This window comes from Cryptomeria japonica, chromosome 4 (assembly GCF_030272615.1).
Source record: "Cryptomeria japonica chromosome 4, Sugi_1.0, whole genome shotgun sequence".
Classification (NCBI taxonomy): domain Eukaryota; kingdom Viridiplantae; phylum Streptophyta; class Pinopsida; order Cupressales; family Cupressaceae; genus Cryptomeria; species Cryptomeria japonica.
In genome coordinates, this window is record NC_081408.1 from 224,803,480 (window position 1) to 224,824,900 (window position 21,421).

Here is a 21,421-nt window from a genome sequence, read left to right on the forward strand (position 1 = left end):
TCATGACGTCGCAAAAATGAAATTCGCGAGTGTCTACCCTGGAGCTCAACATTATTCTCTGGAATGCCTTCAAAGACATTGAAGCCCTAACCCAGAACAACCCATTCCAACAAAGACTCCAAGTTTAACAGATATGCACTCGAAACAATCTTCCTCATCACCTTCCTAACCTCCTCGCATGAATGACCTAAGTCTAGTCCCCGAGCCATGATGAGGGAATAGATATCAACCCTCGAACGATATCTATGGCCAATTACCACCACCTCCTCACCAAGAACTAGTTGAACCGCTTTCAAGAATAGAGGGTCCTTTGCCAAAAACATATTCTCGAGCCTCTTTGCATGAACAAGACCCCAGAAAGCCGACATTAGCTTCAAAGATTTCAGAGTAAAATTTGCTTCCATGCTGGTGGCCCCTCAAAACCATCTAGCTCTGCTAAAAAATCGTATTCTTCCCCACCAAACTCGTCCGACAACCACATTAAATGATCAAAAATACCAATTTTAGCAATAAAGAAGGCATGCTCCACAACCGTCGCCATTTCAAAAAACATTCCACATTAAATGCCCATAAACACGAACCACACTCAACGCTTTGGATAAAAAGCAAGCCACAAGTCACACATCAAATTTGCAGAAGTATTGTACTTGGCAAGCTATCTTAACTCCATCGCACAATGCTATCATTACTATCCCACCACCTCACCTTACCTTTGGATAGCTCACACGCCACGTTGGACATGCCATTAGCAATGGCATTGCCACTTCGTTTAACATGGGAGATACAAAAATCTTGGAAGGATTTTAATTTTGCACAAATAATATTTGTGAACTTATTCAATTTCTAGCACGGGGTGCCACCTGAGCATTAACCACCACTTGGGAATCCCCCTCCAAGTGGACTTTGGTAGCCTTCATGTTCACTACCAAGTCAATAACTAACAATGCCGCTTGAACCTCCACTTCATTATTAGTTCCATCCTTTAATCTTTTAGCACTCGTGAAGAGAATCTTCCCCTCATCATTACAGACCACACACCTCGCACCTGAAGTGCCCAAATTCCCCCTTGAGGTCCCATCAAAGTTAATCTTCAGCCAACCCCTCTTGGGTTTTGACCAACTCACTTCAACAAAATCATGAACACTGCACACATGATTAACCCTAGGGAACCATGAACGAGTATTCAAATTTTTAATTATTTATATATAAAAATTGACAAATTTAAATTAAACTATATAAATTAAATTAAACAAATTTATTATTATTTATTTTGATATTTTTTAGATATATTATTATATTTTTAAAAAAATTAAATTTATATAAAGCAAATTTAATGATGATTTTTTTTTTCGAATTTCATCCAAATTTTATTGTTGACGAATTCAAACTCGAACTCGAACGCGGTGACTTAGTCTCTAAGTATATGAAACTGTTACATCTTTAATGAGAGTGAAAGAATGTAACATTATTCAGCTTCATGTCCTTCTTGACAACTAAAAAACATGCAAGACAATTATATGATATCGTCTAGCATTATTTTACGTTTTTGTTTTTTGATAAATAATAAATTTTAAAGTATACTAGTTATTATATTATTATATAATATATATGAATACAATTTTTTATTTCAAAATATTAAAGAAAAGAAAACCCAACCATTATTTTTATTTAAAAATCATTTAAATTAGGCTGGAGAGTTTGGCGGCTGAAAACTAATAAATATAATAACATTGGAAATTTTTTTTTCTTCTTTTACGGAACTAAAAATCCCAAATTGTTTCATCAGCATATTCCAATTTAAAATTACATTCTTTATCCACAATCTGGAAAGTACGATACTTAAAATGTTCGCATTCATGACAGGAAATGATTGTCCAATTTCTGTTTTTTCTTATGCTACAGCCTATCCAAGGCACTGTCATCTCCCTGTGCACAGACACAGCAAATGTGGTGAACTGGCCTGTATATATACCGTTTTCGTCCGGATGTCTTTCACAAAGTTGTTTTTTGGAAGTCGAGGAGGATATTACGTGCAAATATGTTAAAAAACAAAAGCACAATGATTTTTTGTTTTAAAATCGCTGTATATTAGAGGCAACTTTCTATATCAGTTTTACTCAATTGCATGTAGATTTTTATTTAAAGAAGAGACATTACTCATATTTTCTCATCAACATTGCCAAAAGCTCTTGAATTCCCTGGGCGTCGTGCTACAGAATATCTGACGACCTAAAAGTTGAATGCTCCTGGATCTTCTCGCTCCATCGATGTCTGCCCATCAAGGATTTTGAAGACTGACTTCACAGTTTCAGAGGCAATTTCAGGGTCCAGGTCTTCTATTATAGACATCGGATACCAGTGATTTATCATAGAGAGGCACAACTTACAAACATAGTTTCAGGTATGACGTTTTTTGAGCTTTTTTTGTAGTATTTGCGATCCATCATCAACTCATTTATTAAGACCTTAACACAGGAAGATTTGCATCAATCCCATGCTTAATACACTTTAGCATTATATGACAGGATTTCAAGCACAAATTTGAATTGAGAAGCAACAACTCCAGTATTCTGCATTTTAATCCACAGCCAGCGGAAGAAAGGACCATTCATAAAAAAGTCGTTGCGAAGTAAGTCTTCACAACTAAGTCCACTAGGGATTTTTTATTTTCGGCATATAAATTTATGGTATCAAATACAGACAAGTGCTGATTTAAAGCCTCTGGAGGCTGTCTCAAATCTTCATTTTTTAATCTCATGACATTTAAGCTTTCATAGCTTATTAATTCCTTTCTTATTCGTTCAACATATGCTTGTAAATCTGCATTTTCTTCCTACAAATCACTGATACCCAACTACATGCGTGCCTCCAAATTATGGGAAAGAAAAATGATATTAAAAGGTTTGCAGAAGCCCTCAAAAACTTAGTTTATAGCCCAAGAACAAAAAATAGAATCTGACCTGTAAATGGTCTGAAGAATGAGATCCAATGAAGGGAGTGTTGATATTAATTAGGGAAGGGTGGATTCATATTGCCTTGGGCAACATTGGAATCCGCCCAAAAAGGGGCTGGCCCCTTTTCCCTCAAACGTGGCCCTATCCCTCACGCTACAACCCACACATCAACCCAAACATTGAACGTGCTGTCCAATAGGGCCGACCCTATTAAATAAAGGCAATTAAAAGGAAATAATTAAAACTTAATTATTTGGGAAAGCCGACCTAGCTAAGGGGTTTCGCTCCTCATATAAATAAAGATTAAGATTCATTGTTATCCATCCAAGTCAAGTGAGCTCCCTTATCTTATGCGAAAATCCTTATGCTTGCATAAGTGCGAACTTCAGTCATCTACAATTACAGCAACCCTCATCCACCATTAGGAGGTGCGAAATTCATCTTAAGGTATTGGCAACATTCAGTGTATGCACAGCAAACTGATTGGAGATCTACCATTCATACATATCCAGCGAATTACTTGAAGGACAGTCATTTATGTATACAAAGTGAACTGTTTGAAGGACTGCCATCTAGGTCATACACAGCAAATCCCTTAAAAGCCTACAATCTGGAGAAGGGAGCAGCAGCATCTATTCTTCATATGACAGCAAGTGAATGTTGAAGGCAGTCACCTCATACCTCTTGGACAGCAACATCTGAACCTGCAAATACATGAGATAAGTGTTGTAATGATTACATAACTATAATCCATAATCAGATCTAAGGATCTTTTCTGGCTGGGTTTTTCCTCCTAGGAGGTTTTCCCAGGGTAACTGTGAATTGCTCTCAATTTGTTCATTTCTATATTGTCATTTTCTTTCAGTTAAACAAACTAATTAGAAACTAAGTCTAAATTCTAAGTTATGTCAATCTGAAAGTGTTAAAATTAACAGGGAGAAATCTCAGATTCTTTCCAATAACAAAACCTGCAGCATCACCAATAAAAGAATTTCTTTGTGAGAGTCCAAACGGTCACCAACTCAAGAAACTTTTTAATAATGAAGGGCATCGGCAACTTTATAACATGAGAGCTTGCAGAGTACCGCCAAGATTAACAATTCATATTCATTATTACTTATAAGAAATAGATACACATGGTTTTGTTATTGCAATTTACTTATTCATGCATTGCCTTTTACAATATAACCATATTGAACAAGTGACAAATATTATTGGTATACATCATTTTTAAGAGAATTTATGTATAAAAACATTTTACAGAAAAAAATATTAATTATTAGTATAAATTGAATAATATTATATTTTAAATTATTTATTTTGTGTTTTTGGGTAGTCTAATGAACGATGAAGGACAACCATGATTACTGTCTTCTTATGAATGCATAATAATCTATTTTCTTTGAAGACATAAATTCTTTGAGTTCTTTTATTATCTCTCAGCATCTTTTACATAATTTTAAAAAAAATATAGGAATGCTAGTTTTAGTCCTATAGCTATAAGCATCTAGCACATAGGACAAGCAATGTGCTCAGGAGGGAAGATCCACCAGGCCACTAACCAAAAGATAGATAAGGCAGACTTCTGTCTTACAAGGGGTGATGTTATCACCATAAGCAAAAAAAGCCCTAATATTTATTAGTTACCTTTCCTCATTTCTTTACTTTCTATCCTCTGCAGGGCTCGAGTTCTTTATCTTGTGTGTTTATAATTTTAATAGAATAGAAAACAGGGCTCACAAGAACCCTCATTGAGACTCTAAGTTATAGCATAAATTTTTGAGTTCTTTTATTATCTCTCAGCACCTTTTACATATTTAAAAAAAAAATATAGGTATGCTAGTTTTAGTCCTATATAAGCATCTAGCACATAGGACAAGCAATGTGCTCAGGAGGGGAGACCCACCACGCCACTATCCAAAAGATAGATAAGGCAGACTTCTGTCTTACAAGGGATGATGTTATCACCATAAGCTAAAAAAGCCCTAATATTTATTATTTACCTTTCCTCATTTCTTTACTTTCTCTCCTCTGCAAGGCTCGAGTTCTTTATCTTGTGTGTTTATAATTTTAATAGAATAGAAAACAGGGCTCGCAAGAACCCTCATTGAGACTGTAAGTTATAGCAAGCGAAGTGGGGAATTGAAAAGACAAAGTCCACCATGACATAGGAGTGTGGTTGAGTATGTTATCCTTTTATCATTATTATTTTTTTTTAAATTTTTCATTCATTTCCCATCAGCTAGGTGATTGTGGATCAGGTGCCACCCCTAGAGGATGATGGTGAAGATGGTGTTCTATGCCACATCATGAAAGAGGGGTCAAGGAGGCTAGGGTTAAGGTAGGAAGGCTATATCTATACTCTTTTTTTTAAGGAGAAGGTCAACACCATTTAGCAGGTAGAGGGAGCGGGTCAGTTCCATAGTGAGAGGCTGGGTCTCATGTAGGGGCCACGACCCCATTGTTGGACTTGCATTTCCCATTAGGGAGATGGCATGATGTCCCCATTTACCATGACCTGCTCTGATTAAGCTCTTGTTAGCTCACTTTCAAGCCTAACACAATGAAAGCAGGAACTGATATGTTTATTGCTTGCATGATTTTTTATCCTAATATTGAAACACATAAAAGAGCATTGACCTACAATGTTATATATGTATATATTTTGAAATATGCACATAATATTATTTTATCTTCTAGGTCAACGAAAATACCCCCTCTTTCTTTATTTGTTTTATGCATGCATATTAAAGTATGCACACAGTGCTATTTTATCTTCCATGTCAAGGACATACACCTCTATTTCTAATCTATCTTAAAATCTACTCATTTTGGAATCAGACATTTAACCACATTCATAAAATTATTTCAAGTGGATACAACCTTAGTATAATTTTGTTTGAAATAGAGTAGAAAGAGAATTTTAAGGAATGGTACTTGTTATCACAACTTAAATTCTGCCCTTAATTGGTTAAACACAAGCTATGACCTGCAAAATACATATTCTTCTGCATAAAGGCAGTGAAAATAGGATAGAAGTCAAGCAGAAAAAAGACATCATCACAAGATTACTTTAACTATCTTGAAGATTTTTCACACAATGTAACAGCTCTAAGAAGGTAAAATAGTCTATCTTTATTGATTAAAAGGTGCTTCGAACAACTATACAGGTTTGAAATGTTTGCTTCTCAGTCTAAAACTGAGTTATGATGAGTTATGATAGAAGGTATATGTGAGAGAACCTTGTTTTTGGTTACAATCCTTTATAAAAAATGCAATAACTAACTACAAAAGGAAGTCTAATGATTTTTTTTATGCAATGCAACAGCTTGCAACAATAAAGGAACATGTGCTTGAGAAAGAAAGACAAGTGATACATCAATTTGCTTGGTCAACTCCTCCTTTGGCATCCAACTAATGTGTCCCAACTTTTGAGGCCCCAAAAGTACTCCAAAATGATGGAAGAATGAAGAAAGGTCTCCTGTTTTGACCCATCCATTGATGGTGCCCCTCAATTAGCTCCTAGATGCTCTCAACTAGCTCTAACTGGGTCAAAACTGCCTCCTCAAACTCCTCAACCACTTGAACAAGTTACCAACTTGCCCTATACCCTCTCCACATGTTGCATAACTGATTTTTAATCATCCAACTGTTTTCAACCTCTTCACATGGTCATAGGGCATGTGTAAAGAAGGTTTGGAGTGTATGGAAGACCTCCTAGGCATGGGATGTCTTTAGACATGTTTCAACTTTCAACATTTTTCATTCATTGACTTATACATTGCTTAGTATACCCTTGACTTATGCTAGTCTTCATGTTGTCCACCGTCATTTTTTTTTTCTCACTGTCCTATAGCTCTCTAAGGGTTGTCATAGTGATCTTTGTTAGTGATGTATACTATTCCCTCAATTTAAGTAGCAGCAGGATCTTTGACAAAGGTCTTGACATTTTACAAGTTCTCCATATCCCAAACAAAACTAAAGGACCTTGACAACAATAAGGAATGTCTTCAAAAGATAAACTCTATACCCATTTTATGCACTGTTCATGACTGTGTGTTCTTCATCCATAACATGACTCCCTCATCAAGATACTCATTACTTAACCAAGAAGACTGTCTACTGTCTCAATTTGTTCATGCCTTCTAATAATTCATTGGTCTTCTACCTCTAACTTTCTTTCCCTGAAAAATGTTTCTTATTATATGACTGTCCACACCTCTAACCCTGATATGACAGGATTTTAACACCATATGCTTGCTCTTTGTTATCTCTAAAACTTGATGACTGTCACTTGAAGGTATATAGACTCTTAATAGGTTTATGACAATGACAAGAATTGGCAGGGTACTAATATTTTGTTTCCACAATCTTCTACCCTTTTTATCTCCATGACATTCTTTCTCAATACTGTCCATTTGAATTTTTTTCACTGTATGCTGACCTAGACCAGTGAGCTATGTTGATAGGCTCCTTTTGTTGATCTGTGTCTAACCTGCTACTAGTGGCTTTATCTTCAAGGACTTGCCCCATGGCTTTCATCTATGGAACCTCTGTTTTCTTCAACTCCCAAGGGACTCACAGATTCATGCACACATGCTGTCAAGTGACTCTTTAATTTTTGCATATACATCTACAAGGGAAGTAGCAACCACAACATCCAATGAAAGTCTTCTATCATCTATGCAATTTGATGGATGTCCGTACCCTGTTCATGACTATCATGCGGAGCAATCCTTTTAATAACTTTTCCTTCAACCACAATAAAGCTTATATGAATCTTATTATTCTTCTAACCTTATTGACTCCTGCCCTTTTGTACTGTTATGCATCTTGCTTTCTTTGATGACTGTCACAATATGTGGATGTCCAGAGCTTGTAAGTCCTTTTCAATGATTCTTTATTCTCTTTTTATGTTGGCTTGCATCATGCTTCATGTCCCATGACTGTGACTGGAAATGTCCTTAGTAGGTCTTCATGACTATGTTTGGGAGATTTTTATGTAGCTACCTCTTAGCTTCATGACTGTCTTTGTCATTTTTAAAATTATTTTGTAGTTGCCACCATCCATATCATATGCTTGTTAAATGACCGCCACTTTGTGTCCTTTCTATTATGATAAACAAATTAAATTTTAATCTTGTAAACCATGTCTTGCCAAGTACCATGCATTACTCTCATATTTTAACATTCCTTGTTAAGAGGATTCAATACTGTCCTTGTCAGTATGCAAGACTGTGGGGACTGTTTTTATTCTTTTGTTTTTGAACAAACATCGGATAGGAGGTTAGAAATTTGTTGTCTTTCTTGTCTGACTTGCATGCTATCCTCTGAACTGTCATCTTCTTGTAGCATCACCACATGCTATTAGCAATATCCACTCATTGACCACATCAATTCATCAATTTGACTTCACAAATGTCCTTCAACAATGGTTCTATGCCACGTCTATGCTCTATGCCATGTCTTTACATTGTCAAATGTCATGTCGCTCAGTTTACTGCCCTTTGATTGTTTCTTTATTTTGTTCTTCATTACTGTCCCACCTAATTTGCACATGACTGCCTAATTTACTGTCATACCCAGCTTACTATTTCTATCTTCTTTTTATTATTTTGATTGCCTTTAGCACCATCTCTTTCACCTCTTAAAAGATTCAGCTTTTTCACCTTTGCTTTGTAATAGTTCATACCATGGTGAGTATCATGCAATGAAGACTTTTGGCCTCTTATTTTGTCATTGACCTCTCCTATCCTCTTTGACTGTCTGCAACTTGCATCTGTCTTTTATCATTTGGAATGATTGTCTTTAACTCATGAGATCACTGTCACATGGAATTCATGATAAAATCTCACCTTAACTGCCACTAAATTGTCTTTTCATGATTCATGGTCTTCTCTTCTGTGTTCAGTGTATTGTCTATATGATTGTGTCCTAGGTTGTCCCCTTGGTCTTCTCTTCTGTGTTCGATGTATTGTCTATATGATTGTGTCCTAGGTTGTCCCCTCAACTATGCTATCTTGGAGTCTATCAAAACGGTCCTCATCACTTAGCCTTCCCTAACTATCATCTTCTCACCATGCCTTGCATATAGCGCCTTATTATGTGGAAATAATGCCTAATCACTCAAAATGAGACTGTCTTTTGGTCATGAGGACTGCCACTACCATGAAGGCTAGAACACCATAACATTGCCATTATCATTGAAATTTCTCTATCTTTATCATTGTCATGGCATAGTTAAATTCACCTTCAACATGCAATGAATTTCCTTTGTCAATGTGTTTTTATTGGACTGTAACTATTGATAAGTAGGAGATATTCCATAGCAAGTTAAACTATGATATTGCTATCAGAGTTCCACTGTGTAGTTTTTGAGTCAAACTCATTGACCCATGTTTCGTGAGTAGTGGTTCACAAGAACCCATCTCTCATGAGAATGAATGATCCACTTAGCACTCATTGCATCTAGGTGATGGTCACAGGGGTGAAGCATTGGGACTTCCCGGGAGGTCACCCATCCCAGTACTACTCCAACTCAAGCACGCTACGGAGTTCCCTCCAAGGTTAAACCCACTCAACTTGCAACCCCATTTGCAAAACCTTTAGCAAGTGTTGTGCCTTATGAACCATTTATTATAGAACCCCTTTAGCTCATCAATTGATAAGTAGGAGGTATTTTCCACAACAAGTCAAACTATGATATTGTTATCAGGGTTCAATTGTGTAGTTTTTGAGTCAAACTCATTGACCCATGTTTCATGAGTAGTGGTTCACAAGAATCCATCTCTAATGAGAATGAATGCTCCACTTAGCACTCGTTGCATCTAGGTAATGCTCATAGGGGTGAAGCATTGGGACTTCTCAGGAGGTTACCCATCCCAGTATGTCATGCCCAAACTTTTGGGCACAAACGGAATAATTTTTTTTTTAAAAACATAACCTAATAACGCTAAGTTTGCTAAAATAATGCAGTATCAAGTCCTGTCTTAACTACATTTGAATTTTTCTTCAACTAAAGTTAATTTAAACAACTAAAGTTAATTTAAACAACTATATCAAGTAAGCGGGATAATCTAAATTACATGCGGAAAATTAACTCTCCAAAGGATTTATTATTATCTCATCAATTAATAAATAATAAATACATTTAAGCAAAAACCCCTAAATTAATTGACCAGAGATATTATTAAATCCTTTGGAGAGTTAATTTTCTGCATGTAATTTAGATTATCCCGCTTACTTGATATAGTTGTTTAAATTAACTTTAGTTGAAGAAGAATTCAAACGTAGTTAAGACAAGACTTGATACTGCATTATTTTAGCAAACTTAGCGTTATTAGGTTATGTTTCTAAAAACAAATTTATTCTATTTGTGCCCAAAAGTTTGGGCATGACATTTTGGTATCAAAGCAAGGTTTCCAACACTAGGAACCTTTCTCCATTACGTTTCGCTTTAATTATTTAATTAATTATATTATATTAATTTTTATGATATTTAATTTTAATTAATTAATTAAATATTTCTTCGAAAAATTATTTATTTAATTCATTTTATTTTATTTTCTCATAAGGATGCCTCCGACTACGCGACAAGCTCGCAAGCGTGGGAGGGGTCCTAGGCGTGTACGCATGGCACGCGAAGAGGTCGATAGGGAGGAATCGGTTCCGGAAAGGAACCCAGAGGCTCCTCCCGAACGGCCGGTTGACCCAAACCGAGATATCTTATTAGCACTCCAGAACTTGATTGGTATAGTCCAGGATAGGCTTCCAGCAGGAGATCATCATGTTGAAAACCAAAACTCAGGTAGCCATAGATCGGCAGATAGGGTATGGAGTAGGAGTCCACCTCTTAATCCCGTAGAGAGTCAGGCTGGGCATGAGCCCGAGTCCGTCCACCTACCAGGACCACCTCCAGTAGCAGAGCCAGTGTATCATGAGAGATCATGTCAGGATCCAGGGGATCTAATCAGAGAGGTTATGCGCCTCCAGCCACCATCTTTTGGGGGATCTACCGACGGGGTAGAAGCTAAGGCTTGGCTTTTGAGCCTAGATAGGTGCTTTGCATTGTGCTCCTACGAGATCAATCTAAAGGCACTTGTAGCAGTCCACCTATTGAGAGGAACGACCTCCACATGGTGGAGACAGGAGGAATACAAGTGTGGTTTAGTTGCAGATACCCTCACATGGGAGATTTTTAGAGAGAGGTTCAGGGAGAGGTACTTGTCAGAGCATTACAGACAGCGTAGGATAGATGAGTTCCATGACCTCCAGCAGAAGGGTCTCTCAGTGACCCAGTACGAGAGCAAGTTCTTCGAGCTCTTGCCATATGTGGACTCCCTGAAAGACGAGAAGCTTCTCGTCAACCGTTTTATTAGAGGGCTGAATGCCGGCATAGCAGGACCAGTGAGGATGGCCGCTCCAAGGAGCCTTCGAGTTGCCATGGAGAAGGCCTTGATAGTAGAGGAGATTCAGGTCAGGCCACAGGATACAAGGGATCGGTTCCAGAACCGAAACCCTATACCCCAGACATACGGGTTTCAGAAACCCCATTGGAAGGGTAATAACAGACACACATCGGGGTTCTCCAAACCCCCTCCTCCGCGGCAATCACAGCAGAACCAGAGGCAGAGGCCTCCGCAGAGTCAGCAGGGCGCAAAGGCCAAGCAGTGGCAGTCTCAGGGTTAGAGGCAAGATCAGCGATCTTAGGTTCCTTACACACCTCTGGCGAGAACTCAGCAGTCCTCCAAGGGTGGGTACAGTGGTTCTAGCAAGACAGGGGGACAGCCTTTCTCTAGGCCTCAGGGTGTCCAGTTTCAGGCACGCGGTGTGTGTTTCACATGTGGAGCCATGGGGCACATGGCGAGGGGGTGTCCTCAGGGTCAGATGGCAGGAAATCAGAGGATGGCGACATCAGAGGTTACAGTTGGAGATATGGGCAAGTCCCATAGAGTCTTCGTAGCGGTTGATAACCGCCAGGCAGAGCACCAGGCCACAGTCATTGAGGCTTCAGGTATGATCAGAGGTAGCAATGTATCTATATTATTTGATTTAGGAGCTACTGACTACTTTATATAATGAGAATGAATGCTCCACTTAGCACTCGTTGCATCTAGGTGATGCTTATTGGGGTGAAGCATTGGGACTTCTCAGGAGGTTACCCATCCCAGTACTACTCCAACTCAAGCGCGCTTAACCACGGAGTTCCCTCCAAGGTTAAACCCACTTAGCTTGCAACCCCATTGGCAAAACCTTCAGCAAGTGTCGTGCCTTATGAACCATTCGTTATAGAGCCCCTTTAGCTCATCAATTGATAAGTAGGAGGTATTTTCCACAACAAGTCAAACTATGATATTGCTATCAGGGTTTAACTGTGTAGTTTTTGGGTGGACGTCATCTCCACTTCTCCTCAACACATCTCTTTCTCAAGCGGAATTTGGCCTTCTCCCTCCCAATTAAGGTGGACTTCATCTTGTTTCCTCCAAATCAAGGCGGACTTGATCAAACTCTTTCCACATGAAGGGCGGACTTGAGCAAAGTCATGCAAGTGAGTCCTTCACCCTAGGTGGACTTAACCTTTTCCTTAGCATAAGCATCCCAAGATGACTTCAAGTGATTCACTCCACATGAGGGTAGACTTAATGGGAAATCTCTCCTAGTAAGATGGCGGACTTGATCAAACTCTTCATCCTAGGCGGACTTTGTGAGAAACATTCCTCATTAAAATCAGATTTTTGCAAGAAAATGAAACCCTTCATTCTTCACCAAATTTTGCTCATATGACCTTGAACTTTTAAAGTCTTCCATTATTATGCCCTTGAATCCTTTCAAATCCCACAAATTTAGGGACTTGATTATTTTGAATCAAATTTTGAATTTTAGGTGATATTCTCGATCATTTTCACCATAACTCTTTGTCAAAAGTGCAAACCCCAGACTAGAAAAAAGCAAGTATCCCTAAAAAAAAGGAAAAACTTACTAAAAATAGCCATTTCGGGGATCTCACTTAAAGTGCCAAAAACGAAATTTCCTAAAAATAGGAAAATCTAAAAAAGAAATTTTTTCCATAAATAGAAAGTTGTCCAGATTGACCCAAATCAATTGCAATCTTCGTCCTTCGGACTTTCTAAGCACACTAAGGGTGTCAAGACTTTGTTTTGACCATGGTTTTCTCAAACGGACTTATGACTCCTACATTTTAGGGGTTATGACACTTCAGATGGTTTGCTTGAGTATGGATTCCAAATTTCAAGTTGATTTGGTTAAAATTGAAGAAATTGTGGAATTTTGAAGTTTAAAATTTTTTTTTTTCTAATTTTGGCTAATGATTGATGGTGAGTGTTATGGCAAGTGATGAAAAGTCCGCCTTGTGGAAAGAGCATGAGAAACTCCGCCCTATGTGGAGATGCCTTCAAAGTCCACCTTGGAGGTAGCCACTCATAAGTCCGCCATGGTCATAGCCTAAAAAGTGAACATGATAAACTCTGCCTTGATGCCAAGTTCAAAAGTCTGCCCTCTTGGTGGTCATTGAAAACTCCGCCCTATGCAAAGAGTCATGAAAGTCCGCCTTAGATGGTCTTAAAAGTCCGCCCTCTTGAGGCCTTCCAAAAGTCCACCCTGGCAAAGAGTCATGATGTCTATGAAACTCCGCCTTATGCAAAGAGTCTTTAAAGTCCGCTATCCTTGGTGAAGGCTCAAAAGTCCGCCCTCCATGAAATTACCGTGCCTTCAAAAGTCCGCCCTATGGATAGTCTAAGGCAAACAAAACTTCGCCTTGAAGCATGTCTCTCCAAACTCCGCCCAAGCATCATGATGGAGCTAGTCCAAAACTTCGCCCATGGTGGTCTCCCAAAAGTCCGCCCTATGGATAAAGTGAAAAGGTGTTCAAGGCAAGAAAGTCTGCCTTAGGGTGAGGAGATAACAAGCATGATCGTGAAGTTCTCAAATGCCAAGTGGTGGTCTTTCAAAAGTCCGCCCTAGTCTTGGAGGTAGAAGAAAAGTCCGCCCTCCATGATGCCAAGTCTCTAAAGTCTGCCTTGGAGGAAGAAGAAAAGTCTGCCATCCTTGGTGAAGCAAAAGTCCTCCCTCCAAGCAACAAGAAAGATGCTTCAAAAGTCCGCCTAAGTCAAAGGTTAAACCAATACTTGTTAGAGTATTGAGAACAAGGAAGATTCTTTGGTGATGTCATCCAAATCTTCATGGAACTCGAATTGAATCCCAAATTAGAAAGTTTTTAGGAGGATATTTGAAAGATCAAGTTCGGATATATAGACTAAAATCAATTTAGAAATTTGCACAAGAATAAGAATTTTGAACTTAAGGAGATGACAAGCCAACTGAAGTATAAAATAGAAACTTTCTTTGTGGATACAATGGACTGAGGTTGAATTAGAAACATGAACTAGAAAAGATCTGTGTGTTTCTAATTGCAGATTTGAACTTCATTACAAATACATTCTTCACTTCTTAATTCTCACACAAAAGTTCGAACTTTCTGAGCAAGCTAAGAGAAACATTGAGAGTTATTTTGCAGATTGAGGGTCATTTCGAAGAAGATTTTATATATTGGAGGTGTTGCAAGGTGATCTCTTGCAGGTTGAGCGAGTTTTTTAAGGAATTTTGATTTATCCACTTCATTCTTATCAAATATCTGCAGATTTTTGGAGTTGAACCAGCTGATAGAAAGCAAATTCGTCAAATTTTCTGAGTTTTCTTGAAATTTCTTCTATCCTCTCGCCTTATTCTCATTCATTCAATGTTGAAGTTGGTTTTAAATGCAGATTTGTTACATTTTCTGAGTTTTCCAGATTCGTTGGAAGTGATTTTGTGGATTTATCCAAATTTTCAGTAAGAAAGATCATTTTTGGACTAAATGGGATAAGGATTTTCAAAGCTATAAAACTTGGTTTTTGGATGGCAATCATAAATTTTCCTAGATTGGGGAGTTTACATGTGAAAATTCCATTTACAAGCCTAAGTATGAAAATGAAATTAAAAAAACTCCAAACACTTAGCCATTCGCAACCTCGAATTTTTAATCTAAGTTTTGATTTCTAACTTAAGCTTCATGTTTATTCGCAGAGTTTAGGCACGATGAAGTTCCAAGTAGACAAGGATGCTCCTCTTGAATCAAGAATGAACTCAAAATGGAAGAATATCAGCAATACCAACCTCGGGCATAACAATTTGAGGGAGTTCAAGAAGCGGATGTTCGGCTTAGATAACCTTGTGCCTACCGTGACCGCGCGAAAGATGATGAAGAGTGGTATCATGCACGCTGCCGACTTCCTCCCTACCATGCAGTGCACAGAGTTGGTAGCTGAGTGCGCTAGGCACTACAACCTTGTTAGTAGGGATATTGTCGCACCAGATGGAAGTGTTGGCAAACATCAACGATGAGGCCATAAGGGAAGCTTTCAAAATTCCAGAATATCATAATGCTATATACGTGACCAAGGATGAGGCTGATCGAATGTATCAAGATCATTTGGAGGAGTACGATGCCATCATCAATCATTCCTGGCTGGACAAGCCAAGGAAGGGTGCCTCCAAACTATAGAGAAAAGAGCTTGGTAAGGGCATATTTCAAAGAGGATATTGGAGATATGATTGTCCCGTTGAACAAGATAATGGGTAATCCCCAAGGCGCTCCATTTGAGCCTTGGATGTATTATTTCATAAATGAAATAATGAGTGGAGTCAAGATGATAGACTGAGCTCGGATGATAAGCAATAACTTGGACAGCCAGCTGAGAATGTGGAGGTGGATAGGACCTTTTACATGAGCTCATACTTGTTCTATTCCCTGGTTAGAACCTACAGATATAGAGGTCTCACTTGTAGAGGGGAAGTGGGAAATAAAGAGAATCAATTTCTTGTCTATGATTGTTATCCCCAACTTCACATGAAGAAAAGTTTCATTTCAAGAGGGTAAATGACACATTCTTGATGCACATCACACGAGCACTGCAGGGTGGATTGCATCAGAGACTCTCTCAAGAGTCTATGGACTTCATAAGTAGATTCGGGTATTGGTATATTCAATACCCGAAGTTCACCTATGTCAGAATTCAGGGGTTTTCCGGATCTCCCTATAAGCTTCCAGCCTACCCTACTATTGGTATTTGTTTTATCATCTACCAAACATTAGAATAGGATATCCGAAGGTATTCTATCCTCTCTTGAAAAATCACTACTGATTCCAAGGTCTATATGTGCGAACAAGCGACTTTAGTGAAATAGCTTCTTCAGTAGTGTATGTTGAAAATCTCAAGGGGGACTACATTTAACAACTGTCTTGAACTGTTGGACTTAGATGGATTTAGCAATTTTAGGCTCTCTCTTTTTTTTTTTTTAGATTTTCTGGGATTTAGACTTTCAAAAAGGAGAAAAGAGATAGGGTTTAGGAAAGCTAATCTAATCCTATGAATTCCGTAGACGGAATCAATTGGGTGCTCTCGGGAAAACCAAACTTTGCTTCGCCACACTAGGGACAACTACACAAAGCTGGTGCAATCTTCAATGGATTGTGCTTGTGATTAAGATGTTGGGATGCACAGAGGATGGGCTCAGATTAACTTTACACGGTGAAATGGAAATCATCCATTCACCAAAAGTATGAGCGGAGGTACACCATCAATTGACACTTATCAAATCCTTCATTCAAATTAACAACAATGAAAGCAAATCTAAATTCACTTTAACTAAGTGTCGAGGAAATTGAAACCATGCAAATCATTCAAACAATAGGGATTACAAAGCCTTAAAAGAAAGCGCACATGCAATATATTATCTGGAAATGACCTTACGCAACAATACATCAAAAACCTCACTCTCCAAATGAGAGGAGGTAACCTTATATAGTTTCTCAAAAATAAATGAACGACCGAGATCAAAACAGTGATCAAGGGCCAAGATTGAAAGCTATAATCCCTAATTAGGGTTTCCCAAAACATCATCAGCTTAATGAATAAGAAAGTGACATGTGGCACAACTGTTAATTTCACTGAGGTGAGTGTCCACTTTCCCTCTTTCGCAGATTCGATGTACCTGGACACAATAAGCCTGACCTCCTCCATAGTGACACTTGGCAAGCTGCTATTTTGGAAGTCGATGATGTCCACATCATCGGTACATGTGGCAAGGATGCTTTCCCACTCAACCGCTTGGGCAAGAAAGTTTTCATCGATGAAGAGAAAGTTTGCAATCTTCGAAAGATCGCCCTTGTCAATCATCCTTGAGTCCTTGAAGAAGCTTGACTGAATCCCGGCTCTCAGGTTCTCTACCTGCAAATGCTTCTCCCTTATACTCTCTTTCTTCCAAATCTCAGACGCTACATGAAACACCTTGCTCAAGATCTCCTTGACACTCTCCTCTGTCTCAAAGCACTTAGTCTCAGATTTCTTCAAAACTTCAATCTAAGTGACCAAGGCATAATACCAGGTATTGAAGTCATACCTATCTCCGGCCTGTATGACACTTGCATCCACTAGACTTCTCTTTGACAAGCCTTAGATAACTTTTAGATGCGGAAGTATTTCATCTTGGATTTCCTCCACGTCCTCCCAATTGGTAGCTAGGTCCTGGATACGATTGACCAGCGAAGAGGCCGACTCATGTGCTGACACTAAAATTTCTACTAGTATATCAGCACGTGCTGAAGCATCTGAAATCCACTCCTTGGCCTGTGTGAACGTGCCCTTCATATCCTCATAATCCTTCATAGACTCCTGCTGAAGAGGTTGTGGAGGGGTAACCGGGATCTCATGGTTAAGTGGCCTGGTAAGATGGAGAACATACTTTCTCCATTGCTGGTTTTCTTCTTCAACCTTCTTTCTCTTCTCTCTCTCTTGAGCTAAACTTGCCTTCAGGGCGTTACAAGAGTCATCAAAGTACCGGACCTCTTGGTCTTGGGTGGGCTTACCTAGCTCTATAGTGGTGATCTTGTAGTCCTCTGGGGCAACACTGTCCCGAGTTTTCCCTTCCTTCGGCACGACTATTTGAACTGTCCTGAATCCCACACTATCTGGCTGGCTTGGGCGGTTTGGCTATGATTGGCTCATTCACCTTCTCCAGAAATGTTGCTGTGATCTCTTCAGAATAGGCTTCCTTGGGGACCTTAGCCTTTATCCTCTCCGTTAGCCAATTAGGGATAGTTGATTGCTCTACGTTATACTGATCAAACCCATCATCTGTCCCTTCTGGGTTCGTAGCTATACCATCCAAGAAGATTACTGGAGATGTAGGCGTTTCAATTTGCTCTCTGTTCAGACTTTGGACGACTGCTTTCATTATTTCCTCGATCGAAGGAGAAGACACTCTCACTTCATTATTAATCATACATATGTCCATCTCTTGCTCCTCGATTGCATTTTGATCAGGTACGATAGATGCGGCACTTAGGATGGAATGACCTTCGTTGGATTCCCGCCTTTCCCCTACAAATTCTTTCCTATGACCTTTCTAGAGCTTCCAACTAACTCCTTCCTCTTCCGAGACCCAACACTCTCTGAATTCCGGGCATTACCTGCAGAGATACAAGGGTTGGAGGACAAAGAGTCATCTACTCCCATCAATTCATAGGTCACGATCACACCTTTAGACTTTAATTGCTTTGTCCTTTTAGATGTCCACCACCTAGAATACTCAACCACCGACCTCATGAGGTCTGCTAGATTTAATTTCTCTCCCTCTGCCCAATCTATCAAGGCTAGTGGTTCATTCTTCATCTTTTGGAAGCCTGGCTGCTGAAGCTCAAGACTGTCCTCTACTTGGTCAGCAACTCTAAACATCTCCATCGCTCTTACCAGGCTCAAGGGAATCCTCGACCAAAATCTCTTCCTGATTTCGAAACTATTGGCTACATTAGCCCAATAATCTTCTAGATCAGCTCTGTGCTCAAATGTCATCCCTTCAACCCTTTTTATTTTGCGGAACGGATCAAAATTCTTCCTCGCCTTCTACTGATAAAAGGGATACCAAACCAACTCCTTCTCAGCAGTCGTAGCAGCTTGTGACGATGGGCATGTTTCCAGCCCATTACCAATGGTGAGAGAGGAAGTTCCTGCCTTCTTCTTTTTATCTCTTTGAATCGTCATGTACCCCTCCAGTTGCCTCACAACCTCGAGTAACACAACTCGGTTGGTAGGGTAAGTTGGAAGCTTATAGAGAGACCCAGTAAACCCTTGAATTCTGAGGTAGGTGAACTTCGGGTATTGGATATACCAATATCCAAATCTACTGATGAAGTCCATAGAATCTCGAGAGAGTCTTTGGTGCAGTCCATCTTGCAACGTCCGTGTGATGTACACGAGGAAGGTATCATTCACTCTTTTAAAATGGTTATTTTCTTCCATGTGGAGCTGGGGATAACAATCATAGACTGGAAACTGGTTTCTTTGTTTCCCACTTCCCCTCTGCAAGTGAGACCTCTATATCTGTAGGTTTTGGCCAAGGAATAAAACAGGTACGAGCTCATGAAGAAGGTCCTATTTGCTTCTAGGTTCCTTAGCTAGTTGTCCAAGTTGTCACTTATCATCCGGGCCTAGTCTATCATTTTCACTCCATTCATTATTTCATTAATGAAATAATACATCCAAAGCTCGAATGGAGCACCTTGAGGATTTCCCATTATCCTGTTCAGCAGAACGATCATGTCTCCAATGTCTTCTTTGAAGTATGCTCTCACCAAGCTCTTACTTTGAAGTTTGGAGGCGCCTTTCCTTGGCTTATCCAACCAGGAATGATTAACGATGGCGTCAAACTCCTCCAAGTGGTCTTGATACATGCTATCAGCTTTGTCCTTGGTCACGTACATAATGTTATGATACTCTGGGATCCTGAAGGCTTCTTTGATGGCCGCATCGCTGATGTTCGCCAGCACTCTTCCATCAGGTGCAATGATGTCCTTACTGGTGGGGTTGTAATGCTTAGCACATTCAACTACTAATTCGATGCATTGCATGGTGGGGAGCAAACCAGTAGCATGCATGATGCCCACTCTTCATCATCTTTTGCGCGGTTGTGGTAGACACAAGGTTGTCCAAACCAAACATCCTCTTCTTAAATTCCCTCAGATTGATGTGCCTGAGGTTGGTGTCGCTAACATTCTTCCACTTTGAAGTCATCCTTGACTCCGGAGGAGCGTCTTTATCCACTTGAAATTTCTTAGTGCCTAGGATCTGCAACCAGACAATGAAATTTAAGTTAGAAATTAATTCGTGGATCGAAGAAAATAGGGGCTGCGAATGGCTAAATGTTTGAAGATTTCATTATTTTTTCCTCATACTTAGCCAAAAATAAAATGGATTGTTGTATATAAATTCTTCAATCTCAAGGATGGTTGTGATCACAATACCACACTGCGTGCTATAACTCAAAAACTCTCTTATACTTAGTCAAAAAAATGATTTTCCTTCACTAGAAATTCGAATAAATCCATTAAAAATCATTTTCCATAACTCTGAAAATACTCAGAAAATACACAAATCTACATCATAAATTCAATTTCACCTTCGAAAAGATTGAAGTAAGGTTGGAAATTTCTCAAAACTCAGAAAGAATTAACAATTCTTCCTTATACCAACTGGCTTCACTCAAAAATCTGCGAATTCTTGGTCAAGAAGCTTGCCAAACTGCAAGCAATATCAAAATTCTTCAGATTGACTCCAATCTGCAAACACTTTGCTATGCTCTCCTCAAGAACTTCGAACTTCTTAGTGTAAAAATGAAGTTACAAATGAAGTATTTGTAAATGAAGTTGAATTCCCAATTAGAAACATGCGAACTCCTCCAACTCATGTTTCTAAATCTAACTCGAACCTTTGGGAAAGTGTTGTCATCTTCTCTAGTTCAAAAATCTTTTGTTTGTGCAAGTTTCTAAATTGTTTTTAGTTGATTAATTCGAACTAGGCTCATAAAATAGTATCTTCCATAAAGTTTTTTAATTTGGAACTCAGTCTGAAAATCCTTTTGATTTGCAAATATCTTCTTTCCAATTTTAATTTTGAGTTTCCCATTCTGACTTTCCAACTTGATGATCTTTGAAAATCTCTTTTTCCAACTTTCTAATTTGATTAGGAGTTCGATTTTCTTTGGAAGATTTGATGACATCACTCACATTTTATTGACTTTGTTTGACTTCCAAGAGTAGGGCGGGGTTTTAGTGTTCATCTTAATGTTTGGGCGGACTTTTGGAGGCTCTCTAACATGTTTACTTGTCTTTAATCTCATGCTTGGGCGGACTTTTATGACTCCACCATCTCCTTTGAGATCACACTTGGGTGGACTTTTGGTCTACCTCCTCAAGGCGTAGGGCGGACTTTTTGAACACCTCCAACATTACATCTTGGGCGGAGTTTAGGAAGGACACCAAGGAGGGTGGAGTTTTGAGCTCCCTCTTCTTGGCCTCTCTAACACATGGCGAACTTTAATGGTCTTCAACTTCATGGGCGGAGTTTGGGAACACC

The 21,421-nt window shown here is 39.0% G+C and overlaps 1 long non-coding RNA gene across 1 annotated transcript in view; it reads left to right on the top strand.

The window, feature by feature from the left end:
- Positions 1 to 1,822: 1,822 nt before the first annotated feature.
- The window catches only part of LOC131875439 (uncharacterized), a 77,037-nt gene continuing 57,438 nt past the window's right edge, over positions 1,823 to 21,421 (top strand). Inside the window, exons 1-2 of the long non-coding RNA XR_009372289.1 lie at positions 1,823 to 2,401; positions 2,526 to 2,629. This is a non-coding gene — a long non-coding RNA (uncharacterized LOC131875439). The remainder of the gene's footprint in view (positions 2,402 to 2,525; positions 2,630 to 21,421) is intronic.